The sequence below is a fragment of the Kogia breviceps genome, chromosome 7 (genome assembly GCF_026419965.1).
Source record: "Kogia breviceps isolate mKogBre1 chromosome 7, mKogBre1 haplotype 1, whole genome shotgun sequence".
In the NCBI taxonomy this organism is placed as follows: Eukaryota; Metazoa; Chordata; class Mammalia; order Artiodactyla; family Physeteridae; genus Kogia; species Kogia breviceps.
In genome coordinates this window covers 102703796-102716930 of record NC_081316.1, presented here as the reverse complement: position 1 = coordinate 102716930, position 13135 = coordinate 102703796, and the positions used below count along the sequence as shown (strand labels likewise).

Here is a 13135-nt window from a genome sequence, read left to right as displayed (position 1 = left end):
CTCAAGCCATGATGGACTGACTCCCTGATAATGTAGTTTTATTTTTTTAAACATCTTTATTGGAGTATAATTGCTTTACAATGGTGTGTTGGTTTCTGCTTTACAACAAAGTGAATCAGTTATACATATACATATGGTTCCCATATCTCTTCCCTCTTGCGTCTCCCTCCCACCCTCCCTATGCCACCCCTCTAGGTGGTCACAAAGCACCGAGCTGATCTCCCTGTGCTATGTGGCTGCTTCCCACTAGCTATCCACCCTACGTTTGGTAGTGTATATATGTCCATGCCACTCTCTCACTTCATCACAGCTGTGATCATGTAGTTTTAACTCTTTGTTCGTGCTCTGCTGCTTGCCTGGAATGCTGCCTTCTTCCCCTAGGGAACTGGTATTTGCTTCTTCAGTGCTTAGCGCCTGTGAGGTTTCCCTTTTAGTGTGTTGCACAGCAACTGTATAAGCCACACGTATGTTGCGGGTATTTCCTGGAGGTCTCCATTCTGGATTTGCAGGTGGTGAGAGCAGGAGACTGGTTTCATTCCTCTCTGTGACCCCTGAATCTGACATAGAGCCCGGCAAAGGAAGGGCAGTCAGTAACTTCAGTTAACCCTTGAAAAACATGGGGGTTAAGGGTGCCAATCCTCAAAAATCCGCATATAATTTACAGTCCACCCTCCTTATCCACGGGTCTGCATCCATGGATTGAACTAACCCCCTACAGTGTAGCACTGTACTACTTACTGTTGAACAATATAGCAGGATAAGTGGATCTGCAAAGTTCAAATCCCTGCTGCTCAATGCTCAACTATGATTGCAGAAGCAGAAATAAAGCGAAGGCGGAAAGGTGAGAGGAAGGTGGCACAAGACCAGGGCCAGAGGACCAGCAGCAGAGCAGCCCTCACCACCGCCTCCCTCCCGTGCCAACCCCCTACTCTGTTTGGAGTCAAAGGTGAGCTGCAATCTCGGGCATCCTTTAGAATTTCCATCTCAGGTCAGCTCCAAGCAGGCTTTCCCCTGGAAGAGTTAAGCAACAGAACTTAGCACAGCTTTGAACAGCTGTTTGAAGACAGGTCCTGGACCTGTCTTCAGGTATCTCCCCCAACCCTTGTCTTCTGACTCCTCAGGCGATGAGGACACCTGTCACTGCAGCCCTGCATATACGGGATGTAACTTTGGGGGTGTGGTGGGACCGCTCAGTTCGCGTCTCGGCTCCCACCAGCCTCAAAACCAGGGATGGCGGCATCTCCCACCCACTGGCGCTTCCTGGCAGGCCCAGGCGCGGGTGGCTTACACTCAAGCGCGCAGGGGGCGGGGCGGGGCCTGTCCCAGGGGCGGGGCCCGAAGCGCCCCGTGGCCCAGGCGGCCCCGCCCCCCTCCCTCCTGCGCTCCCCGAGCTCAGGCGCCGCGGAGCTGTCCAGCCTCGGCGCCAGAGCCGGCCGACTGTCGCGAGCACCGCGCCGCCTCCGCGCCGGGTCCCTGAGCCGCTCGCCCGCCCAGCTCCCGGCCGCCCCGCCCCGCCCCGCCGCGGCCAGTCCGCTGCTCCCCGCGGGCCGGAGCCGGCCAAGTGGCTGCCCGCCGGGGCTCTGAGCGGCGCGGCGGGGCCGGGAGCCAGGGACCCGCCGAAGAGTGCGGCGGCCCCGGACGGCTGCCGGAGGGGCGGCCGCGCGTGGATGCGGCGGGAGCCGGAAGCCTCGAGCAGCCGGCGCCGTCTCTGCCCCTGGGCGCCTTATGGCTTGAAGGTAAGCGCCGGCAGTATGCAGCGACAGGCGGCCCGGGCCCAGGCAAGGTCGCTGGGAGAGGAGAAGGGAGCTCCAAGGGCGGCGCGTCTGGGACCAGGAGTTTGTCCGGCCACTCCGGCGCCGTCTGCCAGGGGACCTCCCCGCCTGAGGTCGGCCTCTCTCCACGGACCCTCCGTCGGGCCGCTTCCCCGGGGGTGAAGGGAGCACAGCGGCTGTCCCCTCTCCCACCCTCTTGGCATCCTTCTTGCCAGCCGGGTGCGAACCCTCGCTCCGGACACGGGTGGGCAGTACCTGGACAGCCTCCCGGCAGAGCGCGGGGAGCGAGCCCCGTGGAGCCGCGGTTGCGCAGGGCTGCCGGCTCCCGGCCCATCTCGGGAGGGAACTTTCCACCCGACACCCGAGCCTGGGACCCCAAGGCGCGCGGCCGGAGTTCCGGCCGCCCCGGAGGGAGAAGGGTTGTCCTTGGCAGCTCTGCATTTGTGCGACCCGAGACTTTTCAGTTTCTAAGGACCGAAGCCAAGGGTAGGGAAGAGGCCGATTCTGGCTCTACTCTTCCACGCCCAATGTGCCGCTGTCCTTGGTCTTGGATTTACGTTCTCCTTCGCCATCTCTCCGTTTGAGATTCGGTCGAGGAGGGAGGCTGGGGTTTCAGACCCATCTCAACCTGGGAATGGGGGTGATGATGGGAGCAGAGGCGGAGGGTGACTCTCCTACTTTGGAATGGACCAAGAGCCTCGACAGGGCAGTGTGCAGAGACAAGAGGCCACTCTAAGCGCCGTGAGCGGTTCCTCTTGAAGAGCAGAGGTAAGAGGGTGCGTGCGCGTCTACACAACAGGCTTCGCCGTGGACACAAGTCACAGCACTGCAGCTGCGTAGGGACATGCCCTTTCTCTCAGACACAGGGAAGCTATCTGAGCGAGTGAGTCACTGTTGCCCCACCTAGCACCCCGCTACTTTTTGTCCTGGGGGCTCCTGAGGTTGGTGAGATGCAAGACACTTTGTGGATCCCTCTCTAGTTCCTTTTGCAGATCCAACCTTTTCTGGATTTTGACTAGGCTACCAATCTTTCAGGCTAATTCTTGCTCCTTCCCAGGAACTATGTGATCAGCGATTCTTACCCCTTTGGATGCAAGTACTCTGCTTACCCCTGATTCATCCTTCAGCATTAGGGCCACTTGAAAAAGAAATCATTCTCCTTATTTTTCTCCCTGTTGCTGCTATTTAATGAGAGTGATCAGAGGAAGAAGCCCAACGTGAATGCGGCCAATTGCAAGAGAGTCATCAAGCCCATTTGCTGGGTCCCAGCCCCCTACTTTTGACTTCTCTGTTTAGGATTCAGGATTCCTGGCTTATGTGCCTGGGAGGGGGCTGTTGATGCCATCTTTGAAGTCAGACATCTGACAGGGAAGACATCTGAGACAGTTAGACCGAGAACAAAGTGAGGGCCAGCCCTCACCGGTGGCTCCAGCCTTGATCTCTTGAAGAACATTCCGAGTTCCTTATGTCCTCCCTGCACAGCCTGGGGGGAGAAAGGTGCCTGAAACATGGGAGATTCTGATTCGTTGTAGAGGTCTGGGACAGCATTTCTCTAAGGGCTGGTTTTTGTTTTAATGAACCCTCTGTATCTGAATCACTGGGGAAGCTGGTTTAAAACGCATACTTTTGGTTCTTGTCTGAAGAGCTGCTGAATAAGAGTTTCAAGCTGAGGCTCAGGAATGTATATTTTAACAATATTTCTGGTGACCCATGTGTACACTGGGTTAAGAAACCATCTCTCACGTAAGTTCATACTTCTTCGACTAGAGGGGGCATGATTAAGATCTTTAATCCACCCCCTTGCCTTCTGCAGTTATGCATGTTGAATTCTTCAGGCGTGGGACTGTTGATGGACGGACCAGACGCCTGATTCAATCCGTTTGCTACAATAGAGGGTGCAGCACAATCTCCTCTCCCAGAGGATCTGCCTGGGCTTTCCTTCTTTTTAAAACAGATTTTTGGCCTCTCTAAGAATCACCAGTATGGTTTACGTTGACCTGTGTAAATACTAAGGCTCCTTTGGGGGCCAACCCAGTATGTTCTTCCTCCCCTCCCCTTCTGGGGGAATTATCGTCGTTCAGTATGCTTGTGCTGTGATCTGCTAACCCAACTGCTCCTGAAATGCCAAGGAGCAATTAGTTCAGCTTAGCAGCATGCCATGCTCCCCAAGGCTGGTAGCCACTCGTGCCCTGCTGGCAGTGACATATTGACTGTATTGATTTCGTTCTTGTGCTCTGGAAAAGCCGGGAAGCTTGTAGGGGTGAATAAGGCTGGTAATGATGCTTGTGGGCTAGTCAGTTTTCTGTCTTCTCCTGCGAGGTTGAATTATTTCTGTCTAAAACGTGCAATGATGTAAGAAAATCTGAACTTGAGAGAAACCCTCTGTTCTTCCTTCTACCAGTGGAAACAAAGGGAGCTCAGGATCTCTTTAAAAATATGGCCTCACATGTACCTGGGGTTGACCTGCTGAAGCTAGACTGGTCTAAGGTCACTGTTCTTTGGGTAAACATGTGTGAGAGGAAAGGCATGTGGATTCAGTCTGGAAAGAGCAGTCGCCATCTTCCCTGCAAGTGAAAGTCGTGTTTTGGTGTTGAGGAAGAAGCATGGTTGTGAAGATAGCACAGAGAACGTATGCAGCAGGGGTTGGGGGGTGGGGTGGCGATGATGAGACTTTCTTGAGCCAATGCTGCCCCTTCCAGTGACTCATATTTTCCCACATGCCACCCTTCATTTCTCCCTCCCTTGTGACTTAATACTCATGAATCTCCAGCAGTGAAGGTATTTCAGCATCTAGGAAGGGAGAAGAGAATCTAAGTTGAGGTTTCATAATGCCGGGACCCCAAGCCCTATCTCCAGCATCTCCCAGAATCAGGTTGTATATCACAGGTCACAGCAACCTAATATTTGAGGGCTTGAAAATAACAGGCTGACTGCCCAGTCAGTCCCATTTCACCTCAGACATAGTTACCAGGACTTTAAATTCTTAGATTATTTGGACTTCCTCAGAAGTCATTCTGGATGCACCTGACCCCAAACATGGCAGTTTTTTCTTTAGTCCAGAAGTATGGTGTCTCTCTCCTGTTATTAAAGTTCTCCAAAAACGGAGTTGTATAAGCTTTCTAGTTGCAGGGCATCAGGACTGAGCTTGGCAACCAAAGCTTCTCTATCTTACCAGGAGCTCTGCTTAACAGGAGAGCATCCGGCATCTAGGAAATGCTTGGAAACCCCAGGCAGCAGGAAGGGCGCCGCTTGGTTCAGCTTCCCAGCAGGCACCCTCCCCTATATGTGGCCTCTCACTTAGTTGACCCCCAATATCATAGTTCCCTCCCCTCACCCCCACAGGGCCTCTTATGGCTCTGGGGGGGGGACTCCAACATTTGCTTTGGGATTCTGTATGAGCTCCCCAGCTCCCCAAGATACTAAATGGAGCCACTAAGGGTGTGCAAGTTGCTCATTTACCAATTCTGGGTGGTAGACGGATATTATCTCCAGCCTTTTAAATTACTGCAATAGGGCTTCCCTGGTGGCGCAGTGGTTGAGAGTCCGCCTGCCGATGCAGGGGACACGGGTTCGTGCCCCGGTCTGGGAAGATCCCACGTGCCGCGGAGCGGCTGGGCCCGTGAGCCATGGCCGCTGGGCCTGAGCGTCCGGGGCCTGTGCTCTGCAACGGGAGAGGCCACAACAGTGGGGCCCACATACCACAAAAAAAAAAATAAAAATAAATAAATAAATAAATAAATAAATTACTGCAATAGCATTGGAATCCAGTGTTAATACACCTCTGCCTCTAACCTGTCCCCATCACCAATGTAACTGAAGATTTCTTTTTTGTTTTGTTTTGTTTTTTTTAACAATAGAATCATATTATCTAAATGCGTAGGCTTGGAACATAGCTTGATTATAGTGTCAGCACATGTGGGTGGAGGAGTAAAAGTACAAGATTCAGCCACTTGGTTTGCTCCTGTTTGGGTTCAGAGAAAGGAGAGAAACTTGCCCTTCTGGTCTGTACATTTCCCCTCTTCTTCTCCCTTTCACCTCAACCTGATACATGGGGTAAATCAACACCCTTGGCAGCTGGGAAGTCCCTGGGAGGGTGCAGTCTCTTCTCTGCCTGGGAGACAATGGGAATGTTTCTCTGAAGGAGCAGACGCCCCTGCTGGCTTCAGGGAACGGGACGGAACCAGAGATGACATACTGGGGCCTGGATGGAAGAGGCTGTGTCACTGCAGTGTCCCAAGCTCCGAGCCCTGGAGGCCGTGGGGACATCCGAGAGTGTGTGGCTGTGTAATGGATGTGGGAGCCGAGGAAAAGTATACTCTTGGGGGCCCTTGGAAGACGTTGATGTTAAATACGCATGTATAAGGCAGCTTGGTGCAGTCGGGCAATTTGTCATAATGTGACGGCACCTGCAGGAATTTTCACTTTTTCCAGGAAGAGACAGGGGTATTCTTTGCTATCTGCAGTGATGGGGAGGGAAAGGAGGGAAGACCCCTGCTGTCCCTGGAGTCCTCTGAGTGATGTCAGCTTGTTCCCAGACAGAAGATGCTTAAGTGGAGTCGGGCAGACTCGGCTCCCGGGGCCCTGTCGACAAGCCTGCAGCCGGCCTGGGCAGTCCCGCCTTCCAGGCCGCTGTGGTTCAGCACAGAAAGGCAGCCAGAGGCCCAAGGACACTCCTCTGTAGAAGTCAGGGAGCCAAGGTGAGTCCTGGGGCCCATCCATTTGTCACTGGGCTCCTTCAAAACCTGCCTGCCCTTCTCATTTCCACACCCGCCTTGTTGCTATTGTTTGGATTCTAAGTGGCCCAGCAGGGGAAAGGCATTAGAAACGAAATTATTTTTGTTACGCGCTGTATAATTGCCTCCTCTCCTTTCTGTTACCCCAGGCAGCAACATCACTAGCAATTGCCTGGGATCCTTTGGTCTGGGAAAGTGGCTTACTCACAGGCTCCCTTAGAAGGGCTGCTTTTGACAAGTGGCCCTGCTCACCAGTCCCTCCATTGCCGGCCTAATCATAACAGCTACCATTTATCATGCATTTGTGCTGAGCACGTGACTTCTGTGTTTTATTTCAACTCCCTATCCTGCAACAACTCTATGAAACAGGCACTATTATTACCCCCATTTTACAGAGGAAGAAGTGTGGGCTTAGAGAGGTAAGTGGCTTGCACAAGGTCACAGGGCTAACAGGGAGATTCAAAGCCAGACCGTCTGATGTTAAAGCAATACTTCTCTCTGACCTGTGTAAGCGGCATATAGAATAAGGGAAGAGAATGTGGTTAAGAAAGCATTTTCTTTGATAAACTGAAGCAACCTGACCTTTGCATATGATACCAGGAAAGGAGGAGATAGCAGAGAGGGAAGAAAGGGTGAAATAACTTCTTGGGATTCTTAAAGATCTAAGACTATCTAAGAAGTCTTTCTGCACCTTGATCTGGGAGTCTTGGGCTGAAATGCCCTGGAAATGAACCTCAGCATGCACTGGGAGTGGAGGGGAGGGAGGGGAGGGGAGGGGCAGGAGGAGAGGTGTGGACTGATAAAGACGGGGACTTTCCTGAAAAACTCTGAAACTGATGACCTCACGTCCCAGCTCACACCTCTTTGAGGTGAACTGAACTGTCCAAAAGGTGAAACCCACGGGACGGGTTATTATTACCACGGGATGAAAACTTGTCACATCTTCAAGACTAAGCTCCTAGATTTTACAGAAGGTGGGGGTGGGGTGGGATGGCCTGGGACCCTGAGCAGATGCAGGAGTAACTCACAAGAGTTTGCTCGGAGGTCAGTGCTTTTCTGGTGGACAGAGGCAGTAGAGGCGCAGGTGGCCCTGAGCAGGGCACTTGACCTAAGCATCAATTTCTTCAGGAATAAAGTTAAGGAATTATTTACATGCTGCCTACTAGATTGGAATTCTTAAGATTCAGCAGCACTGAAGGCTCCACTGAAATGGTGGGATAATGGTGTTCGCCTTATAATGAGCTAGAAGACTCCTAACCTGTCTTGTTGAAGCTCACCATGAATTCTATGAATGATACTTACCAACATGTGATCCCTTTTTAAAAACCCTTTAAAAACAATATAGCATGGGACTTCCCTGGTGGTCCAGTGGTTAATACTCTGAGCTTCCACTGCAGGGGACACGGGTTTGATTTCTGGTCGGGGAACTAAAAATGACCAAAATATAAAAAAACAAAAAACAATATCACATGGTAGTTAAGGCTGTGGGCTTTGGGGTAAAACTGCCAGAGTTTGAATCCTGACTATAATACTTACTAGCTCTGTTACCTTAAGCAAGTTGGTTATCCTCTGTCGTCTTGAGTTTCTCATCTATAAGTAGGGATGTTAATACTGACTTCATTGGGTTGTACTGATTAATGAAGACATTTAGATGTAAGACACTTGAGAGTCCCTGGCAAAAGGAAGCACTCCATAAATGTTAACTCTAATGACTGTTACTGTTATCATTAAGAAATTTCAGCGGGAACATTTTCAGCTGTTTTTCTTTTGCACAAATTCAGTCCCTGGCTTTACATCTCTGAAATTAAGCATGCTTCTAAAACTTTCACAGAATTCAAGCTTACATTTCTTTCCTACACCCTCCATTTATCTGCACCACAGTTCTTTGGCACTCGCCTGTCAGAAGCTCTTACTCATCCTGAGTGAGAGGGGTTCAAATTGCTTGTCATCCCATTGAATTAGGTTCCGCTGTACTTCCATCTTACCACGCACGAGCCAGGAAGAGGCGTTGGTCTTCATGGTGATGGTTTTGCATAGCCTTAGTTTTCTTCCTGGCTTTTTTTTTTTTTTTTGCCGCTCCGGGGCATGTGGGATCTTCCTGGACCGGGGCGCGAACCCGCGTCCCCTGCATCGGCAGGCAGGCTCTCAACCACTGCGCCACCAGGGAAGCCCCTTTCCTGGCTTTTCCTTCATCTGCCTTCTCATGATTGGAGCCTTCTTTTTTTTTTTTTTTTTTTGCGGTATGCGGGCCTCTCACTGCTGTGGCCTCTCCCATTGCGGGGCACAGGCTCCGGACGCGCAGGCCCAGCGGCCATGGCTCACGGGCTTAGTTGCTCCGCGGCATGTGGGATCCTCCCGGACCAGGGCACGAACCCGTGTCCCCTGCATCGGCAGGCGGATTCTCAACCACTGCGCCACCAGGGAAGCCCTGGAGCCTTCTTGATTGTCATCGTTACCTGGTGCGGTGCACTCTGGCGCAGACCACGTTTTATTAAAAATGAAAAATAAGTAGAATATACTGGTGTCCAAGGACAAGGAGACGTTTCTTTTTCTTTCCCAGGTTGAGAAGGCTAAAGAACCTCACACTGAGAAGATCCCTGAAGCTGGCAGAAATTCACTGTACATCTTTTGGAGTCATTAATTACAGGAGAAAATGCTACCCATTTTTTGGATGAAGTATGACCCTGCCCAAGAAGGGAGGATGGAACACAATAGCTGTGGTCTTTAGACTCTCCAGTCATGAAAGCAACACCCTCTTTTTGGCTTTTTTCTTTTCTTATGAATCCTTCCTTGGGGAGGACTCTTTCCTAATTGACACATCTCCTTCTGGCCAATTTAAAAGGCTCACTGTTTAGCAATGGGAGGAGATTTCTGAGGGCATGCTGGTATTCTGTTCCCTGATCATCTTCTTCAGGTCATGTGGTCACTCCCTTCTTGGACTCTGAGCTCCCCCCTCATTAATGGCAGGGCCAACACGAGAAATGTATTGGCAAGCAGAAACCAGCATCCAGGGTCGCAGGCGGAAGAAGTCAGGGCCCCTGAAACGGATCCATGTTTCCATACGCATCTTACCTTGAGCAATGTGTATAGCTGAAGGCCTGGCACTGCTCTGGATGACTCATGGCCCAAAGTCTGCCCTTCAGCCAGTCTCCTCTGGTGAGCCGAAGGGGGTGGTCACTGCTCTCCATAGATCCATGCTGCTGCCACACATTCTAGATTCTTCCTGAGCTTCGTCCTGTGGTAACCAGCCTCCAAGATGGCCCTCCTGCTATTCATGTTCTTGTGTAATCTTCTCCTACATTAAATAGGGAAGACCTGTGTACCAATAGAATAATGCGTAAATGACAGATTGTGACTTGCGAGGATAGATCGTAAAAGATATCATGACTTTCACCTTGTTCTTTTTTGGATCACTTATTCTGGGGAAAATCGGCTGCCACGTCATCAGGACACCTAAGCAGCCCTATGGAAAAGTCTTCATGGCAAGGAAATGAGGCTTCCTTCCAACAGCCACGTGGATGAACCATCTTGGAAGCAGATCTTTTCTCCCCAGACAAGCCTTCAATGACCATGGCCACTGCCAAGGTCTTAACTGCAACCTTTTAAGAGACCCTGAGCTAGAACCACCCAGCTGAGCTGCCTGAACTACTGACCCACAGAAGCTGTAAGATTATAAATTTTTGTCGCTTTAAGTTGCTAGGATTTTAAGTAATTTATTATACATAGTAGAAAATTAATACACACTCTGAAATTATTCATACTTTTCTTCTACAATAACATGGAGGGCTTCCCTGGTGGCACAGCGGTTGGGAGCCCGCCTGCCGATGCGGGGGACGCGGGTTCGTGCCCCGGTCCGGGAGGATCCCACGTGCCGCAGAGCGGCTGGGCCTGTGAGCCGTGGCCGCTGAGGCTGCGCGTCCGGAGCCTGTGCTCCTCAACGGGAGAGGCCACAGCAGTGGGAGGCCCGCGTACCGCAAAAAAAAAAAAAAAAAAAAAAAAATAACATGGAGTCTCTTCACTATTCATGTATAAAGATGAATTCCTCTTACTGGACTAAAACTGCCTCTGTGAATTTTAAGGGGTGCTCTCTGGTTTTGTTATCCTGGGATTCGAAAAAACTCATGTTTCACACATTATGGTCATGAACCTCTCAGCCATCATCTTTCCAGACCAGGCTGCTGATTTCTGTATTCTGCCTTCCTGTCCTCAGTCTTGCCTGAATGTCTTCTGGTGTGGCAGCCATTCAATATGCATTTCGACTTTTATTCTTTCATTGAACAAAAATTATTGAGCACCTACTGTGTACTAGGTACTCATCTTGGTGACAAATACATCAATGAACAAAACAAACATCCCTGCCCTTCTGAAACTTACATCCTGGTGGGAGGAGAAAAATGGTAAACAATAAGTATAAAAAGTAAATTCGTGAGTATGTTGGAAGGCAATAAGTACTTGGAAAAAGACAAAATCGATTAGGGTTAGGTGATGTGGAGTGCTGGAGGGTGGAAGGAAAGGAAAGGTTACATTATTAAATAGGTGGTCAGGATGGATGTCACTGAGAAAATGACATTTGAGAAAAGACTTAAAGGATGGGGGAGAGTGAGCTATGTATATATCAGAAGGAAGAGCATTCAAGGCAGGGGGGGTCCTACAGTCTGTGTGCATTTTTAAGCATTTTAAGTAATTGTCTTATTCTTTAAGGAGAAATAGTAATAATACTCTGCATTTGGAACTCCCTTTTAATTTTCAAAACCCATGAGACAATAGCAAACTCTTTCATTTGTAACTCACTTTCACATACACTATTCCTATTGATCCTTACAACAAGCCATTGAAATAGTTATTGTAACCCCATTTTGCAGATGTGGCCACTGAGGCTCAGAGAGGTTAAGTGAAGACAAACAGGATGGAACAGTTGTTGGGGGTGGTCTTTGCAGCTCTAAGTAGTTAGGTTTTTGCTTTTGCTTTTGTTTTTTTTTGTTTGTTTGTTTGTTTGTTTTTTGGCCACGTCACATGGCTTGCGGGATCTTAGTTCCCCGACCAGGGCTTGAACCTGGGCCACAGCAGTGAAAGCACCAAGTCCTAACCACTGGACTGCCAGGGAATTCCTGGTAGTTAGTTTTGAAACTGGAATTTAGAGTTTGGGGAACTGGACTGAGCCTTAGTTTAAAAAGTACAGATAATCATCATTTACTGGAGACCCTTCAAAAGCAATAACTGTCTGAACTTATTTTTCCTAAAATGACTTTAAAAAAAAAAAAAGGGATACCCACGCCCTGCCCATCTAACTATTCAGGATAACAAAGTGATTCAGACGTTGAAGTTGGAAACCAGATTGATGCAGCTTCAGAGCTGTGTTCTGCCAGAAACCAGCCCAGCTATGTGACTTCAATCAAATTACTACCTTTGAGATTCAGTTTTTCCTCCATAGAACAGGGATGACCATGGCACTCACTTCATAAGGTTTTGTAGGAAGTGAATGAATCATGCATATAAAGTACTTAGCCTAGTACCTGACACGTGGTAAACTCTTAGTAAACATTCACTATCATCATTCTTATCATAATTATTAGGAAGCATTGAAATGTCCACGGGCTCCTTCCCAGTCACCAAATTTTACCTTCTCTCTTCTGGAGGGAAGAAAAGCATCACTGCAGATGAGGAAATTAGACAATGTGGGATGTGGCTCACTGAGTTGCCCTTGGAAGGAGCCGCTGTCACACAGCAAGGGGGCGTGGCGGAGCAGGGCTAGAACTCACTTTGGCCCCGGGGCCTCTTCTGGCAATCCCTGCTGTCACCAGCCTCAGGTGAGAGCATGGAGAATTCAAAGAACTCAAAGCAACTAAGGGCTGAAGAGTGGCGTTTGAGGTGGGGATGGTCTAAGGTGAGGCTAGAGGCAGAGGCCGGGGCCAGACTCTGAACCCTGAGCCCTTTGGAAGGAGACTGGGCTCCATCCTGAGCGCAACGAGAAGTCATTCTGAAGCACTGGGTTTTAGGCAGCAGAATAAGTCAACTGATTTCATCTGTGTTCAAAAAAATCACAGAGGCTGCCCAGTGGGAGACCTGATGACAGAAAAGGAGGTTGGAAGCAGAACAGCGAGAAGGGTTTCCAATTGTCTGGCACAGTCATGGGTGATTTGAAAAATTATTTAAAATTCAACAGAACTTGTGATTGATGGACCAAGGAGGATGAAGGGAAAGGAGAAGCCAAGGGTGATCTAAGGACAGTGAGGCAAGGGACTGAAGGATCTTGGTGAAAGTGTCTGAATGTTGGGCCAGAAATCGGATCCAATCTTCACTTTCCTTTCTTCACAGGGAAAGTGAAGACAGGCTGTAGATATTAAGGGGGGATTACTGATAGAATCAGTGGACTGATGGTGTGGATGAGGTCAGAGACCTGCTATACTTGGAGTAATTGAGCCATTGAACTGGGACGCAGAGGCAATTGTGATCACAGAGGCAGAGAACTAAATTTCTGACTTCAGAGAGGAGCAGTCCTGGGTGATGACAAGATTCAGGATGAAGTCGTGGGAACAGGTGGATTGAAGTGGAGTGTGTACTTGGAGATGAGGGGGTCAAGGAGCTGAGAGGCCAAGGTGTTTGAGATTCCACCCAGTCAATGGCAGGATG

General features: G+C 49.8%; 1 protein-coding gene across 2 annotated transcripts in view; it reads left to right on the top strand.

Annotated features, from left to right (window-relative positions):
- Nucleotides 1-1682: 1682 nt before the first annotated feature.
- DRD2 (dopamine receptor D2) overlaps nt 1683-13135 on the top strand; it is a 66121-nt gene continuing 54668 nt past the window's right edge. Inside the window, exon 1 of one of the 2 annotated variants that reach the window (XM_059068296.2) lies at nt 1683-1736. The gene's annotated coding sequence lies outside the window, so the exon portion shown is untranslated. Of the gene's footprint in view, nt 1737-2523; nt 2541-13135 lie in introns of those variants that run through there. The other variant, XM_067039492.1, reaches the window with a different exon arrangement.